This window comes from Helianthus annuus, chromosome 5 (assembly GCF_002127325.2).
Source record: "Helianthus annuus cultivar XRQ/B chromosome 5, HanXRQr2.0-SUNRISE, whole genome shotgun sequence".
Classification (NCBI taxonomy): domain Eukaryota; kingdom Viridiplantae; phylum Streptophyta; class Magnoliopsida; order Asterales; family Asteraceae; genus Helianthus; species Helianthus annuus.
Window position 1 is genome coordinate 16,581,585 of NC_035437.2, and position 22,006 is coordinate 16,603,590.

The 22,006-nt window shown below is 38.1% G+C and overlaps 1 long non-coding RNA gene across 28 annotated transcripts; it reads right to left on the reverse strand.

Moving 5' to 3' along the window:
- Window positions 1-5,284: 5,284 nt before the first annotated feature.
- Window positions 5,285-21,765, reverse strand: LOC110940055. 28 transcript variants are annotated; one of them, XR_004894199.1, is made up of 10 exons: window positions 21,414-21,762; window positions 21,030-21,170; window positions 20,870-20,931; window positions 20,189-20,320; window positions 20,026-20,069; window positions 18,707-19,840; window positions 18,520-18,615; window positions 18,077-18,112; window positions 17,839-17,956; window positions 17,048-17,690 (listed from the first exon to the last, which is right to left on the reverse strand). It is a non-coding gene; the product is annotated as an uncharacterized LOC110940055 (long non-coding RNA). The 28 variants fall into 28 exon arrangements; XR_004894203.1 differs by having other exon boundaries at window positions 18,707-18,819; window positions 21,414-21,756; XR_004894202.1 differs by adding an exon at window positions 5,292-5,352 and having other exon boundaries at window positions 17,140-17,690; window positions 18,707-18,819; window positions 20,189-21,170; window positions 21,414-21,757.
- Between the last annotated feature and the right edge of the window lie 241 nt (window positions 21,766-22,006).

The window sequence follows — 22,006 nt, forward strand, 5'->3', positions numbered from 1 at the left end:
CTGAAATGGAATTCCCCTCCTCGGGTGGACATCCGCGCGCCTGATCTTCTACGCCTTGGCGGATCTGGTGGCGGTGGCGGTGGCGTAACTGCCACGAACCGCGAATCCTCAGAAGGATTCTGTTGCTGCTGTTGGTCATGAGGCGAGAAGTGATGAGATGGTGTGAAGTACCAATTACATTGGTCAAACCTCGCCTGATAACTGTCGGGACCTTGATAGGGTGTTCCATGAAAGGATGACCCATCAGAGATCTCGATTGAATGGTTGGGAGTACCCCTTGCAGGCTCGACGGGATCTGTATCCTCGTCCATATCCACTGCATTATCTTCAGAAAAGTGATCCTCTGGTCCTAAAGGGTTATACCCTATTGGCTCTTGGACATAGTCCGCTGGGTTAAACTGTCCTACGAAGAAAGGAGAAGGATCGCCATAAGAACGGTGCGAAGCAGATCGCTGGAGAGGTATAAACGAAGGTTGAGGGTTATTGGGGTCATTTTCTGAGTGTGGTCCAAAAGAATGACGGTATGAAGGTGTTGAACTGTGCGAGGTAGAATGTCTTGCAAGTTCAAAGAGGTTTCTCCTTCGCCTCTGTGGTTCCTCACTTCTTGTACTGGAAGGAGCTCGCATGTTCGAAGGACCAGCCTCGTGATCATTGTGAGTGATTGGCCCTTTGCCTCTTCCTCCTCTTCCTCTTCTAATTGCTGGTGGCATTTTTTCCTGCTTTCAAAACTTTAAATCATAATAAACAATAAAAAGATAAACTGGAATAACAATTCGAATTTGTCCTATGTTCTTGTCTAGACTCAAGTATGTGCAATTGTGTCATTGAGATTAAACACATAAGGATAGTGTTTAATTCACTCAATTTTGGCTCTGATACCAACCTGTCACACCCTGATTTCCACGTGCCTCACCGGTGGGCCTGGTGGGGGATTATCGTGACGTAGTTGGCAACAATATAGTCAAACCACACAATATATGAATGCACAGCAGAAGCATAAAGATAATTATATTTCAACCATTGTTTGTAATATCAATGTATTACGAATAGTCGAAAAGTATCCACAGGGGATCAAATAAAAATATAAGTATTGTTCAACAGACGTAGGCATCTTAAGCTTGCGAGACTCTTTATGATGCTAAGGAGAAATATCCAGCCAATTGCGCATAGTACCTGCATTTAGTGTTTTTGGGAAAATACGTCAGTTTAACTTGGTAAATACATTCAACCGACACTTTTGTAAAATGTTTATTAAAATTGATTTGAATGCACAAGGCACAAACTCTTTTATAACTTGGGAGAATTACTTAAATTTATAATCTTGTGAACCGGATTACATGTTCCTTATGCGTTCAGTAGCCCGGATCTTGTCCGGGTTAAAGATTAATAGACACACCACATCAACTATTTATGCACTGACGAGTGTACGCCTACATTCCGCGCTTAGGTCGTGGCCATTTCGTAATATGCTGCCAGGGATATCCGGGACATTGTCATTAACCCCCCAAAGGCTTTTAAGTAACAAGACTGTTTAAACGAGCCAATCAAATTTATTCAATTACCCACTCAACGGTGGAGAATTTGATGCCCGATCAAGCGGTATGCTATATACCGTAACCCAAGCCCGTATAACGGAAAATAAGTTAAAAGTATTTACCTTTGCAAGTATAAATCCTTAATCGAATAAATTGCAAATAGCTTTTACTGGTCTCCTATTCTGGAACGAAGGTTTAACATAACCTATTAGAATCCTAACGGGTCTTTAATTTAGCCGTAGCTTAGACCGGTCAGTTTCAAAGGATAATTACGGTTTAATCGCGTGAAAGGCGAAAACCGGGAATGGAATGTGATTTGGACCCAAAAAGTTTGAAGACTTGTTTTATATGGGTATAATAACCACACTCTGGATTTTGGGGTCAAAACAATATGGTTTGACCCGTTTCGGCTAGTTTATGTAAACTAGTTACATAAGCCGAACCGTGCGCGCAAAAAGGCGCAACGGGTAACCGTAAGAGTCCTACACTGGTTTCCTAAGTCAATATGCTTTAAAGAGGTTGTGGTATCAGTAGGATACCTTCCATAATGCCCGTAACGAGTTTAAGTTCATTTTATGCCCCGTAGGGGTATTTCGGTCGTTTTAAAGATTTATAAAGAGGTTTCTGAGTTCTACAGGAAATCTGTGTTTCCCGAACAATTTATAAAGTCCAAAATACTTTATTTATTATTTAAAATCAGTAGCAACTGAATCGGGTCAAAAGACCTTGTAGAACTCAAGTTATGGCCGAAAAGGGTATATTCGGTATTTAACGAACCGTTGCCATAACCGCAGGTTATGAGCAAGTTAAAAATAATTAAAAATCTTTAAAAACTACAAAATATTATTTTACATTAGTGTGTAAAAGGTTTGGTGTCGAAATCTGGGTTTAGATAGGTGTTATGCTAATTGCGCTATTTAATTACTAAAGTTTCCGTAATTTGCGCTATTTAGCATAACTCCTATTCTGGACCTCGGATTGACGTGAAATTTTAGGGACATGCTTAGAAATCAGTAACCAAGGTTATGGTCCTTTCACGTGTCCGAAATTCTCGTTTTATATCAAAAAGGGCGTTACGGTCAACTTTTAAGCATTTAACGGAAAAGTGTAAAAGACTCGGACAAACAACGAACCAGTCACAGAGGGTTATACCATCATGTAACCTGGTCCTAAGAGAGTCCTAAGGCATATCTAAATCATACTTTAACGGGTCAGAACTGAAGTCAAAGCAAAAGTTAACGTTTTGCGACTTTCGGCTCCGAACCGGGTCAAAACAGTAAATGGTCGGTTCAAACAAGCTTAGACTAGTTAATATACTTATTATCATGTTTTATGAGTGTTAAAATAGGTTACACACCATCTACATTACTGATTATGCATGAAATCGCAAAATAGCATTTCTGTTGACTTTTTCTATGCACGTTTGACTCGACATTCGGACTAGTTAGAGTGGGAATCAGAAGGTGCCCTTTTAGGGGTTTAAAGCCCACATGATTACCAACATATAACTATCTTTGATTCGACAAACCACTGGACCATTTGTGATTTATCGCAAAGTCAATTATTAATTACGACAGATTGACTTTTAAGCTAAAACTATGGAAAAACGAAACCACAAAGGGTTAGGCAACTTACAGAAGCTTGGTGCACGACTAGAGATGTTAAAGGAATGCTTTAGAGCTCCAGAGATGAACTAGAAGGCAGATTTGAGGTGTGTTTCACATCGGTGCAATGCCTTGCCTTTTATAGTGAATTATGGTGCACAAGATCATTACAACTCACTCTAGGATTGCTCATGGATGATTAGCAGGTGTCCCTGGGTGCTAGGGGACATGTAGAGGGCGCCCATGCTTCAATTAATGCATCAATGATCGTTTACAAGCTCAAACATTGAATCTGTCCAAACTTTCTGCATCTGTATGTCGTACGCGGCCCGCATTAGAATTCAGGCAACATGGACGCGGGCCGCCTGAATCTTCATGTTAGTAAACGAATCAACATAAGGCGCGCGGCCCGCATCAGCTTGATGGTTTCACTCACGCAGCCCGCCTGAGGTCTGATTTCCAAGATTTTCAAATCTTTTGTAATCATTAACCTGACCTTTCGGTTTCGAAGGGGTAACTTTGCGATTTGGCCCTCGATTATTTACAATTAAGGGCCTCGTGACTTTTACCCGCATTGTTAAGTCCCCGGTTAGTTTAATTACTATCCGAAAAGCCTTAACTTTTATTGTTGACGCTTTTAACCCCTCTCATATGAATTTGATCATAACTTTCTCGTTTTAATACGGAACTTCGCGAAATTTATATCGTATATTCTAGTGAGCGTATTTTACTGTTACAAAGCCTCGGGTTCGTCAAAGGGTCACTCAGAGGTATAAATTAAACATGTTGACACAATTGACCCCTGTAGCTTGTAATCTCTCACTTTCTCCCGCATTTTGCTCCGTACGATCCATGATTCATTCGTTTGAAGGTACGAGCATCATTTAGGGTTACTATACAGTATATTTACCCCTCGTTGACATTTTTAACCCTCGAATTTACATACTTTCAAGGTTTGTCAACTTTTGTCCTTTACTTAGTATTTCATACCACGTGTAAACTCATGACACGTGTCAACACATTATTGGACACAAAATTTCGAGGTGTTACATGATTGGACAGAGGCGGTTCTTTTTAGTTTTGAGCCCTAACCGAACCTAAACTGAAATGTTTGGTCTCGCTTCATAGGTTCTAATTTGCTTAATCAGGAATCGTTTAACCGAATAATTGTTTAATTGTTTGGTTTTTCATTACAAGTGAGAAACTCTTTACTCTTGACACTAACTTGATAAACTTGGTACTAATATTGTGGTGGCTTAATTAAGTGGAGCGTTATTCAGATACACAGGGCAAGGAATGTTACTGTGGAATAGCAAGGCATGATAACCGTTTCAAATTTAGGTTGTCAAAATGGTTTTGGTTTGGGAAACTACTCAGATGGGTCTTGCGGCAGTGCGGGCATGGCGGCAGAGGTGGTAGTGGATGGTGTTGTTTACTTTTCACCAAAACTACAACTTCAAGAAGCCTTTTCTCTACCTTGCCAGGAAACTTGCTGGGTAACTACTAATCGCATTCTAGACTAAGCTTTCAGTTATTTGTTAATATATGAGATTTTGATGTTAGTTTTTGTTGATTATTAGGGATGCAAATTTACACTTTGTCCAATTTACTTCGATTGCTCCACCAGAGTTCAAATTGGCATGGTTGCTTAGCAGTAAGTTTTGCTTTCGGACTGTATCAGTTATGCGTTGTTGGTTATTTGGTTTATGACGCATCATTGTGTTTTTTGAAAACATGAAACCGAGCTTGCAATGGCTGCAAACCAGCCTCCTCTGGATGACGATTGTTAATCACATTTATAATCAACATCGAAGTTGGTCTTAATTTGGTTTTTCTAATATTCAAGAGTTGTTGAGAGAGATACTACTTTTCTTCTGAATGATGAGATTGTATGGACATGTCCAATTTTATGAGCACTGTATGTTTTTACAACATACATTTGTATATTTTTTATTAAAGTGTTGGTTGCACTTGGATTGATTATTTGGTTATGCTTGGTCTGTATTAAAATAGTGGACACGAACATCCTTGGGATTTTGAATGTTCTTAACTAAATTTATTTATTTTTATTCAAGTCCCACCAGTTTGGAAACATGCAAACCTTCATCGGAGTTGCCTTAGCGCGCCGCAACGCGCGCAGGGGTAAACCTAGTTGAATTAATTGGTCCAAACTCTCGCAAAATCCACTTCTAAGAAGATTAGAAACACTTCTCCTATGATAAACAGCAAAATCAGTTGCAAAGAAAAACAAATGATAGCACGGAGTACCTTAAATGTCACACCCCTTTCTGCGGCGGAAGCACGAGGTGTGATCATGAAAGGTTCTCATTGCATACGAAAGGTAAACATACTATATGCTCGAAAATAAACTTTAAACATTACATTACCGAAAACATAAGTCAAGTGTTTACAACACATGATAGCATATTGTCTTAAAAGTTATAACTTTATTTAACGATAAACAAAGCGACATCCACGAGCATGCGTAGGACCACGCGCACATCCACCTTTAGTTACCTGAAATACATGTGAGTTTTGGAAAAACATCAACATAATGTTGGTGTGAATTCATGCAGTGATTGTTTTTGAATGTTTAATATCCTTGAATGAAAACATAGTATAAAACTGGTAGAATGAATGAATGTTTGAATGTAACTCGTAAAACGTATGTATAACTGGGTACTATGACTGTTTGAATGTGTGAGTTTTGCTAGTGGTTTGCAAGGCCACTAACATATGTCACGACATAGGAAGCCACCAAACCTAGGCATTTTTGTCGACTTGACTGAGACACAGAAGCACTCATTGGTAGAAGTAGGCCAAGAGTGGGGTTGCCTGAAACCCATTAGATCTAACCTTTTGTTCCGCGGTCTGAATGTATACGTTGATTAATGGTGCTTATGGTACCCTATTCGAGACATGGTCTGGAATGTTTCACTTGAATGTTTTTGTACCCATCATAACATATGCAAACAATATTCAATTTGTGACATGTATTTCACCCCCGAAGTGTAAAACAAAAACAGTTAAAGAAAAGGGGGAGCATGAACTCACAACTTTGCGTTCCTTGCGTCGTAAACTTCACCGGATTTGCTTAATTAACGTCGTAACCTATACGCGTTTTCTTATCGTTAGTCACTAGACTTGCGTCGCACAAGTTCAGTCACTCACTTTTGTGTATATTTTCTTGTGTTAAAAATATTTTATATTTTTAACTAAATGTCTTACTTATATTATTTTCTCACAAATAAATATAAGTCTTTTGTGTTTTGTACTTTGCACCCGAATTATGTGTCTAGTATATTGTATGTGTATCTTCATGTTTATACTCCTCATGAGTATTTAGTGTATTTTTTTTACGTCTTAATACGCTAGCATGTATAACACATATGGTATACACTTAGCACAAAAGTTGGTGATAAATAATATATATATATATTTTTCTTTCAAAAATGCGTACTTATATCCCTTTTTATGCTTGAAGAAATCCTCATTTCTTATCACCAAAAATTAGGGAAACCTTGGTAATACTCTTAAATACATTTTTAGGGAATAAGTTTCTCAAAAACTTATATTTTTCTAAGTGTCAAGATTTATAAAAATTTTGACAGAGTTTCCCCTAAAAATGGAGGTTTCCCATGTTTTCAAAACATGTGTTTATTTTCTTTTAAATCGTCAACAATCATCAACAACAATTATCAACAATAATCATCAACAACAATCACTAATTTTCCCCATTTCATGAACTTGAATACTTACCAAAATTGTGTAGTAACTTACTAGCACATTTAGTAAGTCTTGTTATCTTTATAAATAAGTTTGATTTCTTAAAAACCTTATTTTTAAAGAATATGAAGTTTCACAACTTCTAGTCAGTTTTTACGAAAATTATTTCTTTGCTAAAAACTTTTGTTACACAAGTGTCCACACACTTGTTTGTTCACAAAAATCACTTTTGTTTGTGTAAGATCCGGTTTAGAACATGTGATTTCTTTTGACGCTTGGTCTTTTGAAAATACCACTTGTAGATACATAGATCAAACGCTTTTACACAAGTTCATGATTCGTATGTGGTAGAGCTTCACCCTTTAACCCTTGTTTCATTCAAAACAACCTTATGTCATGATTCATGATCACGACCAAACCGGGTTAAACGATGATCCACAACATAGATCGGGTCTAAATAATCACAAATTTCAATTACTACAACATTTACACAACTAGTGAGCTTTTAACCATCGTTTTTCATGTTTTTAGTAGACTTTAATGAACCATTTTGTAAGATTTCGAGTTTTAATCATTACACATCACATTAACCACTTCAAAATAGTTCAAGAAGGTGTATTAAGTAACATACCACTAGCTCGAGGCTAGGGAGGAATCTAAGCGCAAATGAAGTGGATAAAAGCTAGAGGATGAGGTCCTTCGATCTCCGAGTGTACCAAGCCTTCTTATGCGTGACACTTGACACTTGTATGATGTTGGAATGTGAAGAACAAAATCGAAAAATATGATGGATGATCAAGGGGTGTTTGGCCGAAAGTTTTGAGGGAGAGGAGAGAGTAGTTTTATGGTGTTGGGTGGTGAATTGTCTAATGTGCCATCTCAAGGTATTTATAGACATTCCATATGGCATATTCCTAGCATATTCCTGGCATATTCCTGGAATATTCCTAGCATATTCCTGGCATATTCCTAGAATATTCCTAGCATATTCCTAGCATATTCCTGGAATATTCCTAGCATATTCCTGGCATATTCCTGGAATATTCCTAGCATATTCCTAGCATATTCCTGTAATATTCCTAGCATATTCCTGGAATATTCCTAGCATATTCCTGGAATATTCCTAGCATATTCCTGGAATATTCCTAGCATATTCCTAGGTTTTCTGTGTTGTCTGCGTTTTGCAGTGTAAGCACTGTGTCGCGTAGGAACACACGGTACGCGCTTAAACATGAAAAAAAATAACGTTTTTAAGCGTTTTAACTTATTTTTTCAACACGAACCTGATTAAAATTAAATTTTAATCATAACAGAATATTTGTGGGATTAAATATTATCCGGGCGGCCATCAACGTTCGTTTCGCAGTTTTGTCGTAATTAGTTCTGCTCTTAAAGTGTGTTTCGGGTGCTTTTAGTGCTTATTTTTGCTTTCGCAATGTCTATAAATTAAACCCTTATATGTATTCTTGGGTTTTAATGTATTCTTGTCGTAGGACCTACACCTAGGCCTCCATTCTAATGTCTGACTGCTTTCTGCAGTTCTGTTGACACATTGTGTCTTACCGGTGAGTTTGCTTAGTATTTTTTTTTTGACGCAACGCTCTCATTTATGCATAAAGCAATATTTTGTAGTATACAACGTGCATGAATTCACTTGTTTAACATGTGTTCAGACATTGCTGACAATTAAGCACATAATTGTAGTTATTAAATAATAATTAAAGTGTACGGAAGTTACCGGTTTGGTGCCAGTTGTCACAGTCTCCCCCCGTTAAAAGAATTTCGTCCCGAAATTCAGGATGGACTAACCCTTGCAGGAGTCTCTTTGAATAGGTGGGGATACTTTTCTTTGAACTGGTCTTCACGTTCCCACGTGTACTCGGGTCCGTGCTTAGAGTTCCAACGTACTTTGACAAGCTTCACACTGCTCCTCCTGGTCTTGTTGACCTTCCAGTCGGTAACCTCAACGGGTTGTTCTGTAAATCGGAGGGCTTCATCAATATGCACTTCATCCATTGGGATGATCACGTTTTCTTGTGTTGGACTCTTCTTCAGGTTGGATACATGAAACGTATCATGTACTCCATTAAGTTCTTCCTGTAACTCCAACTTGTATGCCACGGTACCAATTCTTTTCAATATTCTGAATGGTCCGATGTATCGTGGATTCAGCTTTCCACGCTTTCCAAATCTGACTACGCCCTTCCAAGGTGAGACCTTTAACAACACTTTGTCTCCCACCTCGAATTCTACTGATTTTCTTTTCGGATCAGCGTAGCTCTTTTGTCGATCTCGAGCCGCCTTAATGCGCTCTCGGATCTGCGCAATCTTGTCGGTTGTCTCTTGAACGAGTTCAGGACCAACCATACGTTTATCTCCGGCATCTGCCCAACATAAGGGCGATCGACACTTGCGGCCATACAGAGCTTCGAACGGCGCGGCTTTTATGCTTGTATGATAACTGTTATTGTAGGAAAACTCAACTAAGGGTAGGTGAGTATCCCAGCTGCCGCCTAGACCCATGACACATGCGCGAAGCATATCTTCTAACGTTTGTATAGTCTGTTCGCTCTGGCCGTCTGTTTGCGGATGGAATGCCGTGCTTAGATCTAACTGAGATCCAAAGGCTTCCTGAAATGATTGCCAGATTCTTGAGACAAAGCGTCCATCTCTGTCTGAAATGATTGAGATAGGCACTCCGTGACGTGCCACAATTTCTCTTAAGTATATTTCTGCAAGCTTTCCAGTGCTATCCTTTTCTCGGATTGGTAGGAAATGCGCAGATTTCGTCAACCGATCAATTATTACCCATATCATGTCGTGCCCTCTCGGGGTCCTGGGTAATTTCGTTATGAAGTCCATCGAGATTTGTTCCCACTTCCACACGGGAATCTCTGGTTGTTGTATTAGACCGGACGGTTTTTGATATTCGGCCTTAACCTTAGCACAGGTTAGGCATTTTCCAACATAGACAGCAACATCGCTTTTGAGTCTCGGCCACCAATAGTACTCTTTCAAGTCTTGATACATCTTGTCCGATCCTGGGTGGATCGAATATCTCGATTTGTGGGCTTCATTAAGGATGACTTCTCGTATGCCACCATAGAGTGGGACCCAAATACGCTTCTTGAAGTATAAGGCTCCCTCTTCATTTGGCGCCATGTACTTCAATGCACCTCAGAGGTATTCAGCTTTGCGGTTCTCTCCTTTAAGAGCTTCTTGTTGTGCATCACGAATGCGTGCAGTGAGGTTCGTTCGAATGGTCATTTCTAACGCTCGAACTCTTAGGGTCTTACCCCTTTCTTTTCGGCTCAATGCGTCTGCTACAACGTTTGCCTTTCCTGGGTGGTCCTTAATCTCACAGTCGTAATCATTTAGCAGCTCGACCCATCGCCGCTGGCGCATATTCAATTCCTTCTGATCAAATATGTGTTGCAGGCTTTTGTGATCTGTGAAGATTGTACATCGAGTACCATATAGATAGTGTCGCCAGATTTTCAAGGCGAATACCACTGTGCCCAGTTCCAGGTCATGAGTGGTATAATTTCTTTCGTGCACCTTCAGTTGCCTTGACGCGTAAGCGATGACTTTTTGGCGTTGCATGAGCACGCAACCCAAGCCTTGTCGTGAAGCGTCGCAGTATACCACGAAGTCTTCCGTGCCTTCGGGTAGTGACAATATTGGTGCATCGCATAGCTTGCTTTTGAGTAGCTGAAAAGCTTCCTCCTGTTTAACACCCCAGTCATACTTCTTGTCTTTCTGCGTAAGGGCAGTTAGCGGCTGAGCTATTTTCGAGAAATTCTCGATGAATCTCCTATAGTAGCCCGCTAAGCCTAAAAATTGGCGAACTTCAGTTGGGGTTTTGGGAGCTTCCCAATTCTTTATTGCTTCTATCTTGGACGGGTCTACATGAATGCCCTTCTCATTCACAACGTGACCAAGAAATTGTACTTTGCGAATCCAGAATTCGCATTTCGAGAACTTTGCATAAAGTTTCTCCTTTTTCAGTAGTTCCAAGATGGTTCTGAGGTGTTGCTCGTGCTCTTCTTTCGTCCGAGAGTAAATCAGGATATCATCGATAAATACAATCACGAATTTATCGAGATATGGTTTACATACACGGTTCATCAGATCCATAAAGACCGCTGGTGCATTCGTCAGCCCGAATGGCATCACAAGAAACTCGTAATGTCCATAGCGTGTTCTGGATGCCGTCTTTGGTACGCTTTCTTCTTGTATCCTTAACTGATGATATCCAGATCGAAGGTCGATCTTGGAATAGTAGCTTGACCCTTGTAACTGGTCAAACAAGTCGTCAATCCTCGGTAGTGGGTACCGATTCTTGATCGTTAGCTTGTTCAGTTCCCTGTAATCGATACACATCCGCATGGTTCCATCCTTTTTCTTCACGAACAAAACTGGAGCTCCCCAGGGCGAGAAGCTTGGCCTTATGAATCCTTTATCCAACAACTCCTGGAGTTGTGTAGATAATTCTTGCATTTCGGATGGCGCAAGTCTATACGGTGCCTTGGCTACAGGAGCAGCTCCCGGAACCAAGTCTATACGGAATTCGACTTGTCATTGCGGAGGTAGTCCTGGCAGATCCTCAGGGAACACATCAGGAAATTCCTTCACCACAGGAATGTCTTCGAGTTTCGGCTCCACAGCCTTCTTGTCTATCACGTGTGCTAGGAAGGCAACACATCCTTTCCTTAAGCACTTCTGTGCCTTCATACAACTGATGATTCTTAGAGGCGCATCTTGTTTTTCTCCATGCACGATGAGAGTTTCATCATTCGCCAAAGGGATGCGAATGATTTTCTCATGACAAATGACTTCAGCTTTGTTCTTGGATAGCCAGTCCATTCCGACTACTACATCAAAGCTACCCAATTGAATAGGTAAGAGATCGATGCTAAACCTTCGCTCACCAAGTTCGAGTGTGCAGTTTCTAACAACTTCGCCGGATTCAACAAGTTTTCCATTGGCTAATTCTATGGAATATGGAACTTCTAATCTACTAGATTCTATTCCGAGTATGCGTTTAAATTCCACAGACATGAAGCTAGAATCGGCGCCAGTGTCAAATAATATGGATGCAAAGTGATTGTTAATGAGAAACGTACCGGTGACCACGTTAGGGTCCTCGCGTGCGTTCTTTGCTCCAATCACAAATGCCCGAGCCTGAGCATTGTCTTTCTTTGGGCAGTCCCTCATGAAATGATCGTTGCTTCCACACTTGAAGCATCCTTGGTTTCGCCCGGCTTCATTTCCAATTCGGTTATTGTTGCCATCCCCATTTCCGCCATCGTTACGGTTTCCATTCCCGTTCCTATTACCATTGCCATTGCGGCCTCCAATACCTTTACCCCAACAATCTTCAGTACGATGGCCTGACTTTCCGCAGTTCCCGCACTTCCCAACACGACAATTTCCCACATGATGGAAATCACAGCGGTTACACTTGGGCAGAGTGCCCTGATACTTCCTAGTTCCAGACTCATTTGCAGCTGCGAAGGCTTTTGCCTCCCTAGGTGGGTTAGTGTCACGCTTCTTGTTGTTCGAACCCTTGTTGTTGCGAGTTGCTTGAGTCAGAGTCGAATGCTTCCTCTTCTTGTCACCGGGCGACTCAGCATGTGTCTCGGTCTTCTCTGTTGGGTTCAATGATAACTTCTCCATACGAACACAATCCTCAGTAAGACTGACAGCCAGAGTTACAGCCTCGGTGATTGTTTGAGGTTTGGCCGACGTTACCATGTCGCGAAACTCTGGGGCCAGTCCCCAAATGTAGCATTCAACGCGCTTAAATTCCGGAGTCACCATGTAGGGAATCACTCTGGATAAATCATGGAACCTTCGAGTATACCCAGTGATGTCAGCACCCACCATAGTCAAGTGCCAGAACTCTGTCTCCAACCTTTGGAGTTCAGCACGGGAGCAATACTTCTCTCGCATTTTCTCTTTCAGTTCATTCCAAGTCATGCCATACGCAGCATCATCGCCTAGGGTTTGGACTTATAGGTTCCACCAAGTCAAAGCTTCATCGACAAATAGCCCAGTAGCAAAGGTGACTTGTTGATCCGCGGTACACTTGCTCATGCGGATAGTGGCCTCAGTCTTCTCCGTCCAACGCACAAATGCTACTGCTCCTCCAGTGCCATTGTAGTTCATTGGTTTGCAGTCGAGGAACTGCTTGAAGGTGCAGCCTTGGGCTACGTTTCCTCCTGACGAATCTCCATGTCCGTCACGTCTAGTATTGCTTGGTCCTCCACTGTCTTGGGTACGGTTCGCCTCGTACTGGGCGATGGCAGCAGAGATTCTCTCTTCCAGTAGAGCGTTCAACTCTTCAGCAGTTCTTGGTAGTGGGGGAGGAGGAGGTTGATTATCATTGCGAGCATTCACAGCTCTCCTGGGTGCCATGTTCTGGCAGAACATAACACAACAGGGTTAAACATTTGCTTGATATCGTCACCCTAGACATTAGTAGCATATATATTCACAGGTATATATACCACATAAGTGACATCAAACAATTATTACTCCAACAGAGTACATAGTAGGCTTGCACTAAGGGAATCTATACGTGACAAGACTTGCTGTGATTTCTGTGCACTGAATTCCATAATTATGTATGCATCCATAATTACGTAACTCCTTGCACAGTCTGCACAGTTCGTTTCATCCTCGTGTTTCCTCCTTCAGTTAAGTCATTGTTTTCAGGCAAAGTCATGTATACTAGTGGTATTCTACATCTAGTACATGTATATGCTAATTATCACAAATAATTGCAAGTAATCCTTAATCATAGACAAGTGCTACCCCAGTGCACCCTAAGTCACGTAGCGTCTTTTCTAGACTCATGTATACAGTTTCAGGCAGTGGATGTCGCGGGATGTTTTATGCAATGAAAACTCTTTGAAAAATTGTTTTCGTGATAGGATCCTAGAGATTGTAGACTAGACTCGAGAAGGAATCCTGGTTCACTACAATCGCAGCTCTGATACCAATCTGTCACACCCCTTTCTGCGGCGGAAGCACGAGGTGTGATCATGAAAGGTTCTCATTGCATACGAAAGGTAAACATACTATATGCTCGAAAATAACTTTAAACATTACATTACCGAAAACATAAGTCAAGTGTTTACAACACATGATAGCATATTGTCTTAAAAGTTATAACTTTATTTAACGATAAACAAAGCGACATCCACGAGCATGCGTAGGACCACGCGCACATCCACCTTTAGTTACCTGAAATCCATGTGAGTTTTGGAAAAACATCAAAATAATGTTGGTGTGAATTCATGCAGTGATTGTTTTTGAATGTTTAATATCCTTGAATGAAAACATAGTATAAAACTGGTAGAATGAATGAATGTTTGAATGTAACTCGTAAAACGTATGTATAACTGGGTACTATGACTGTTTGAATGTGTGAGTTTTGCTAGTGGTTTGCAAGGCCACTAACATATGTCACGACATAGGAAGCCACCAAACCTAGGCATTTTTGTCGACTTGACTGAGACACAGAAGCACTCATTGGTAGAAGTAGGCCAAGAGTGGGGTTGCCTGAAACCCATTAGATCTAACCTTCTGTGCCGCGGTCTGAATGTATACGTTGATTAATGGTGCTTATGGTACCCTATTCGAGACATGGTCTGGAATGTTTCACTTGAATGTTTTTGTACCCATCATAACATATGCAAACAATATTCAATTTGTGACATGTATTTCACCCCCGAAGTGTAAAACAAAAACAGTTAAAGAAAAGGGGGAGCATGAACTCACAACTTTGCGTTCCTTGCGTCGTAAACTTCACCGGATTTGCTTAATTAACGTCGTAACCTATACGCGTTTTCTTATCGTTAGTCACTAGACTTGCGTCGCACAAGTTCAGTCAGTCACTTTTGTGTATATTTTCTTGTGTTAAAAATATTTTATATTTTTAACTAAATGTCTTACTTATATTATTTTCTCACAAATAAATATAAGTCTTTTGTGTTTTGTACTTTGCACCCGAATTATGTGTCTAGTATATTGTATGTGTATCTTCATGTTTATACTCCTCATGAGTATTTAGTGTATTTTTTTTACGTCTTAATACGCTAGCATGTATAACACATATGGTATACACTTAGCACAAAAGTTGGTGATAAATAATATATATATATATATATATTTTTCTTTCAAAAATGCATACTTATATCCCTTTTTATGCTTGAAGAAATCCTCATTTCTTATCACCAAAAATTAGGGAAACCTTGGTAATACTCTTAAATACATTTTTAGGGAATAAGTTTCTCAAAAACTTATATTTTTCTAAGTGTCAAGATTTATAAAAATTTTGACAGAGTTTCCCCTAAAAATGGAGGTTTCCCATGTTTTCAAAACATGTGTTTATTTTCTTTTAAATCGTCAACAATCATCAACAACAATTATCAACAATAATCATCAACAACAATCACTAATTTTCCCCATTTCATGAACTTGAATACTTACCAAAATTGTGTAGTAACTTACTAGCACATTTAGTAAGTCTTGTTATCTTTATAAATAAGTTTGATTTCTTAAAAACCTTATATTTAAAGAATATGAAGTTTCACAACTTCTAGTCAGTTTTTACGGAAATTATTTCTTTGCTAAAAACTTTAGTTACACAAGTGTCCACACACTTGTTTGTTCACAAAAATCACTTTTGTTTGTGTAAGATCCGGTTTAGAACATGTGATTTATTTTGACGCTTGGTCTTTTGAAAATACCACTTGTAGATACATAGATCGGCTAGTTTTTAAACACTATTTCACAAGTAAAACGCTTTTACACAAGTTCATGATTCGTATGTGGTAGAGCTTCACCCTTTAACCCTTGTTTCATTCAAAACAACCTTATGTCATGATTCATGATCACGACCAAACCGGGTTAAACGATGATCCACAACATAGATCGGGTCTAAATAATCACAAATTTCAATTACTAAAACATTTACACAACTAGTGAGCTTTTAACCATCGTTTTTCATGTTTTAGTAGACTTTAATGAACCATTTTGTAAGATTTCGAGTTTTAATCATTACACATCACATTAACCACTTCAAAATAGTTCAAGAAGGTGTATTAAGTAACATACCACTAGCTCGAGGCTAGGGAGGAATCTAAGCGCAAATGAAGTGGATAAAAGCTAGAGGATGAGGTCCTTCGATCTCCGAGTGTACCAAGCCTTCTTATGCGTGACACTTGACACTTGTATGATGTTGGAATGTGAAGAACAAAATCGAAAAATATGATGGATGATCAAGGGGTGTTTGGCCGAAAGTTTTGAGGGAGAGGAGAGAGTAGTTTTATGGTGTTGGGTGGTGAATTGTCTAATGTGCCATCTCAAGGTATTTATAGACATTCCATATGGCATATTCCTAGCATATTCCTGGCATATTCCTGGAATATTCCTAGCATGTTCCTGGCATATTCCTGGAATATTCCTAGCATATTCCTAGCATATTCTTGGAATATTCCTAGCATATTCCTGGAATATTCCTAGCATATTCCTAGCATATTCCTGGAATATTCCTAGCATATTCCTGGAATATTCCTAGCATATTCCTAGCATATTCCTGGAATATTCCTAGCATATTCCTGGAATATTCCTAGCATATTCCTAGGTTTTCTGCGTTGTCTGCGTTTTGCAGTGTAAGCACTGTGTCGCGTAGGAACACACGGTACGCGCTTAAACATGAAAAAAAATAACGTTTTTAAGCGTTTTAACTTATTTTTTCAACACGAACCTGATTAAAATTAAATTTTAATCATAGAAGAATATTTGTGGGATTAAATATTATCCGGGCGGCCATCAACGTTCGTTTCGCAGTTTTGTCGTAATTAGTTCTGCTCTTAAAGTGTGTTTCGGGTGCTTTTAGTGCTTATTTTTGCTTTCGCAATGTCTATAAATTAAACCCTTATATGTATTCTTGGGTTTTAATGTATTCTTGTCGTAGGACCTACACCTAGGCCTCCATTCTAATGTCTGACTGCTTTCTGCAGTTCTGTTGACACATTGTGTCTTACCAGTGAGTTTGCTTAATATTTTTTTTTTTGACGCAACGCTCTCGTTTATGCATAAAGCAATATTTTGTAGTATACAACGTGCATGAATTCACTTGTTTAACATGTGTTCAGACATTGCTGACAATTAAGCACATAATTGTAGTTATTAAATAATAATTAAAGTGTACGGAAGTTACCGGTTTGGTGCCAGTTGTCACATTAAAAATCAAAAGTTACCTGCTTAAAAGTTCTATTAATTTCATATTGTACACATTATCATCTTCTAGTGCGTGAATCTGTTGGCTCTCCTGATGGGAACAGTTTGTCAGCTTTTAGTGGTTCAGAAGGTCCATCAGACCAGGTTTCAGCTGGTTCACATGAACCAGGTTCATGCCAAACATCATTGGCGCTTGCAAAACGAATACCACCTACTTCAGTACCCTGAGGTTTCTCGTACCCAATCATTACCTAAACTTTCTTGCCAAGTATGATGAACATCTTATGAAGCCTGGTAGTGCCAATCTTCTCCTTCATCAATGCATGCTTGCTGATTTGTAATTTGAGCGGTTGCACCAATTTCCAAACTCCCCATATGGTTTGAAACATGATAAGTGTTGTTTTCTTGAACCAAAGATTGACCTTGCTCCATATTTCCATGCTCAATTTCTTGTGGAGTGTTTGCATGAGTCCCATCACCTCTAAGATCAGTGGTGTTGTGAGATGAATTTTCAGGTTGGCTGCTTGCTTGACCACGAACAATGGTTGCGAGCCTAGACCGAAACCCTTCCCTATTTAAATATAAGATGCATGCCCCAATCAAAAGATGAAAATCACAAGAAAAAGCATATATCCTGATACGTGTTGACCTGTAAACAAAGTTACCCACTTCGACCCGTTACCCAACCCGCTTGACCCGCCAATTTTGCCAAAACGTACCTGAGACCAGAGACTGTGGCGTTGTCTTAGCTGGACTAACTTAGTTGTTGCCACTGATGTAAGCCTCTCTTCATCCACGGGCCTTTCATTTCTTAAGAGTCGGCCTCTCAGTTAACGACTGGCATGATGAAAGCAAATGTTAACACCTGATCATCTTAGAACAAAAACTTCCTAATTGCTAATTTAACAACATGGCAATATAATTAATGTAATCAAAAGAGCAAATGAACCGACTTACCTTGTGATAGTATGTAATTGCATCTGTATAATTATCCTGTCAAAAAAATACAAAACCAACCATAAAAAACTTTCAAAATATCACAATATTTTCTCTTTTACCTGGTCATTTTTAGTGCTACCACTCTGGCCAGGCAGAGCGGGTCGGACTGACCCACAACAGTCTTATATGATTTTTTATACGTCTTGTATGATTTTTTATACCAGTAACACTATATGTTACACTAATGATCTAAACCATTTTTAGATATACATTAGAAGGTCTTATTTATTTGAATACATAATAGCAGACTTACAACCATTTGACCTCACAACCCATTTGAGATAAATTTTTAGTTAAACCCAACCAACCCATTAGATATACAAAACATCCCCGATTGACCCGTTCGTCTATAAATGAGTCAACATTTCCACCTTTAGCCACAATGAAAAAGTCAATGTTACCTGCAGGTGATACGTGTAAAGCCAACATGTGTGCTTAAGTTTCTTGTTGATAGCTCAAGGGCCTTTTCATAATATGTGATTGCTTCATCGTACCCCCTAATGCAGAGTAATACAAAAGGTAGCACGAAAGAGTTAAAATAGTCAATAACCATTAAACACTATGTTTAGAGTAAGAAAGTAGACATACTTCAACTTTCTTAACGCATGAGCAAGATTAACCATAGTTGATTCCCACATCTACTTAACAGTGGTGGTATGTGAGCTAAAGTCTTCTCAAACCACCATACTACTTTATTATACCTAAAAAGTTTCACATTGTCTCAAACCACCATACTGCTTTAACATGAACACATATATATTTAGGCTTGTTGCAATTCTCTATGAGACTAAATGCAAAAGAAAGTAATCAAATATAAGAAAAGAAAGAAGAAACAATTATAATTATAATTACAATAGTGGAGGGTTCAAATGAGAAGAATTTTTTTGTAAGAAGAAAAAGAAGAAGTTTCAACCAATAAGAATGCTACATTTTACTTCATTTAATATTTGCATTTAATTTTAATATAAGGGTATATTGGTAAACTTACATAAATCATTAATTTGTATTCTTCCTCATTAATAACTAACTAAATTAAATTTGTAACTCCTTTTCAAAATATATACTTTTTTCAAATTAAAAAAACAACTTAATTTAAAGTGTAGAATAAATTACAAGTTGTGTAGGATAAATTACGAGTTGTGTAGGATATATTTTGAGGCGTGTAAGATAAATTTCGACTGCGTAGGATAAAATTCTGTAATGTGTAGGGTATATGTAGGAAAATTTTGATGTGTGTAGGTTTTGTAGATTATATGTAGGATAATTAATGATTAGTTGACTAATTAATTAAAGAGAGAAAAATTAATGATATGAGTTATAAATGAAATAGTATTTTACCAATATGCCCTTTCTTCTTTTTCTTCTCACATTAAATTTCTTCTCAAATGAACCTTCCCCAATTACAATAATAGTCTAAGTCTTCAAATAAAATCTACCAAAAATTATTAAAATAGGTTAGGTAGTTTTCAACCTTTTAGACCCATTTGACTCACTCCTTTTTTGTTTTTGTTTTTGTTTTGTTTTTTTTTTTTTTTTTTTTTTTTTTTTTTTTTTTTTTTTTGATTTTGACTCATTTGCATATGAAAATCATCAAACAAAACCAAAATTGACCTATACGTATATGTGTCAAAAATGCCACATCATATGCGTGTTCTTCCTCCCTCAATGGCCCTGCTCAACTAAGCAACCCGTAAAACCAACTTGAGTTCATCTTCTGGTTCACTGATCCAAAGTTTAGTTAGAAACCAAATAAAGGGAAATTTAAAGCTAAAATACACTAATTGGTTATATAGCCAAGGAAGACTCGTTCATTTAGATTCCAAAAAAAGAGTCAATGTTTCATTCAAATATATAATATGCATACTATTTTTATATACACTATGAAAGGAGAAGGTGATTTAGATTACCACTGTTGAATACCCGATTGGTGCTGCACTTAATCTTTACCCAACTGCAACACTTCGAAAATTTTTTTATGAGAAAAAAATGGTGTCTAAAATAACCAGGTATGGAGTGTAGAGAAAAATCGTGTCTAAAATTACCAGGTATGGAGTATAAGATGTTTTATACCTGAAAGAACTTGTAGTGGGCAAGGCCATCATCATCATCAGTATAGTAACCTTGTCTCACTTCCCATGCTCCAAAAGTTTCCTTCCACCTAAATGCATTTGCTTATATATTCTCCTTTAACAAAGCATCCGCCTAATTTAATCAAATCATTAATATTTAAACAAAACACGTTGCATTAAACAAATCCTTATTTGAAATCAACATGACGTGAATAGCAAGAATAGTTAAGTGGACACAAGTAACAACAAAATTCAATTTGAAACTCCCTCAAGACTCAATTTAGAAAAAACATTCAAATCCTAGAAAAAAAACTTTGAATGAATTGAATGAACCTATAAACTTGTAATGAGTATACGAAGAACATTAAATTGTGAATGTCTAGAGTGTGATATTAATTTATAAATTAAAGTCATGCCAACATAGTGCTGCAAATGATAATTACCAAACTTAATTCCAAAATAAAATAAAATAAAAAGAAACTTCACCAGATCACGATCACTATATGATGGTCTAAATCAAATATTGTTATCTAAATTTTTCACTTTTCAGTTAACAGAAATAGCTAACTTTTTCGTTTAATATATTACCTACTAAAAAATAGATCCTTAAAAACGTACCTGGTGTAGCAGAGTATGTGTTTGAATCAATCGTAACAAAAACAACAACCTCGGTAGAACATACCTGATGTAGCAGGAACCCTAGAATCCCATTAAGAAAAAGCTGACTACATCCATTCTATTTAACTTCGTTATATAAACATATTTGTATTAGAAATAAACATGATGGAATTCTAAATAAAAATTATAGCAGAGTTATATGATGCTTTTGATTAATTTAGTACCAAATACATGAGGTTCTTATTCTCTTCCTCTAGAACTTATTCCCAAATCGTTAAAAACGCTCACAAATCCATCATACTCCCAATCCGGTAGCAATTTTACAAATCCATCATACTCCCAATCACCCCTTCATTTCTTTATTGCTATAAGAAAAAAAATTCATCATCGAAAACTATCACTAAAAGTATACACAACCTAAAACACCTTGTTCATTCTCTTACCAACAAAATTTCTACAATAAGCATTCATAAAATAACTTCTAAACCAAGTATCCCCACTCTTTAGCAACAAACAAAATAAACACTATAAAGAATTCACAAACCAAGAAAAAGTATCACACAATCCAGTAACACAAACGTGAGAAAACTAAATAAGAAGCAATTTACCTAAGAATCCAGATCATAAACCTTCAACCTTATTGCATAACATAACACCGACACAATCAAACACGAATTCAATTACAGAAACGAAACCCTAGAAACAGAGATTGACGACAAAGACGAAGATTAAGAGTAAAAAGGGAGGTGAATTAGTGGATTGTAAGAGGTGAGATTAGGAATCAGTGGTTTGAATTATCAGGGTGTAAGTAGGATTGAAGGATGGGGATATTATCTGGTTGGTGTATGGGGGGAGGCAGAGGAGCGACACACGTATGGCTGATTGAAGGAAACGGAGAATTAGGGTTTTTGAATGAAGAGAAAATGAGAGAGCGCGTGTAATGGAAGAAAAGAAAATCCCGCCCAAGAGGGAATTCTCTGGCTAAAAATATGCCATGTGGCGAAGATGTATTGTTTTAGTATAGTAGATAGATAATAGATTTTTTGTATTTTATTGTAATAATTAATTCTGAACATTTAATGTTTTTCTCTTATAACTTTAAAAAATTCATCTTTTATAAAATTCGGAGTATATCATTGTGAAGTGCTTATTTTTATCTGCACCTCAATATAAATATATTATTAAAAACCGAGTTATGAAT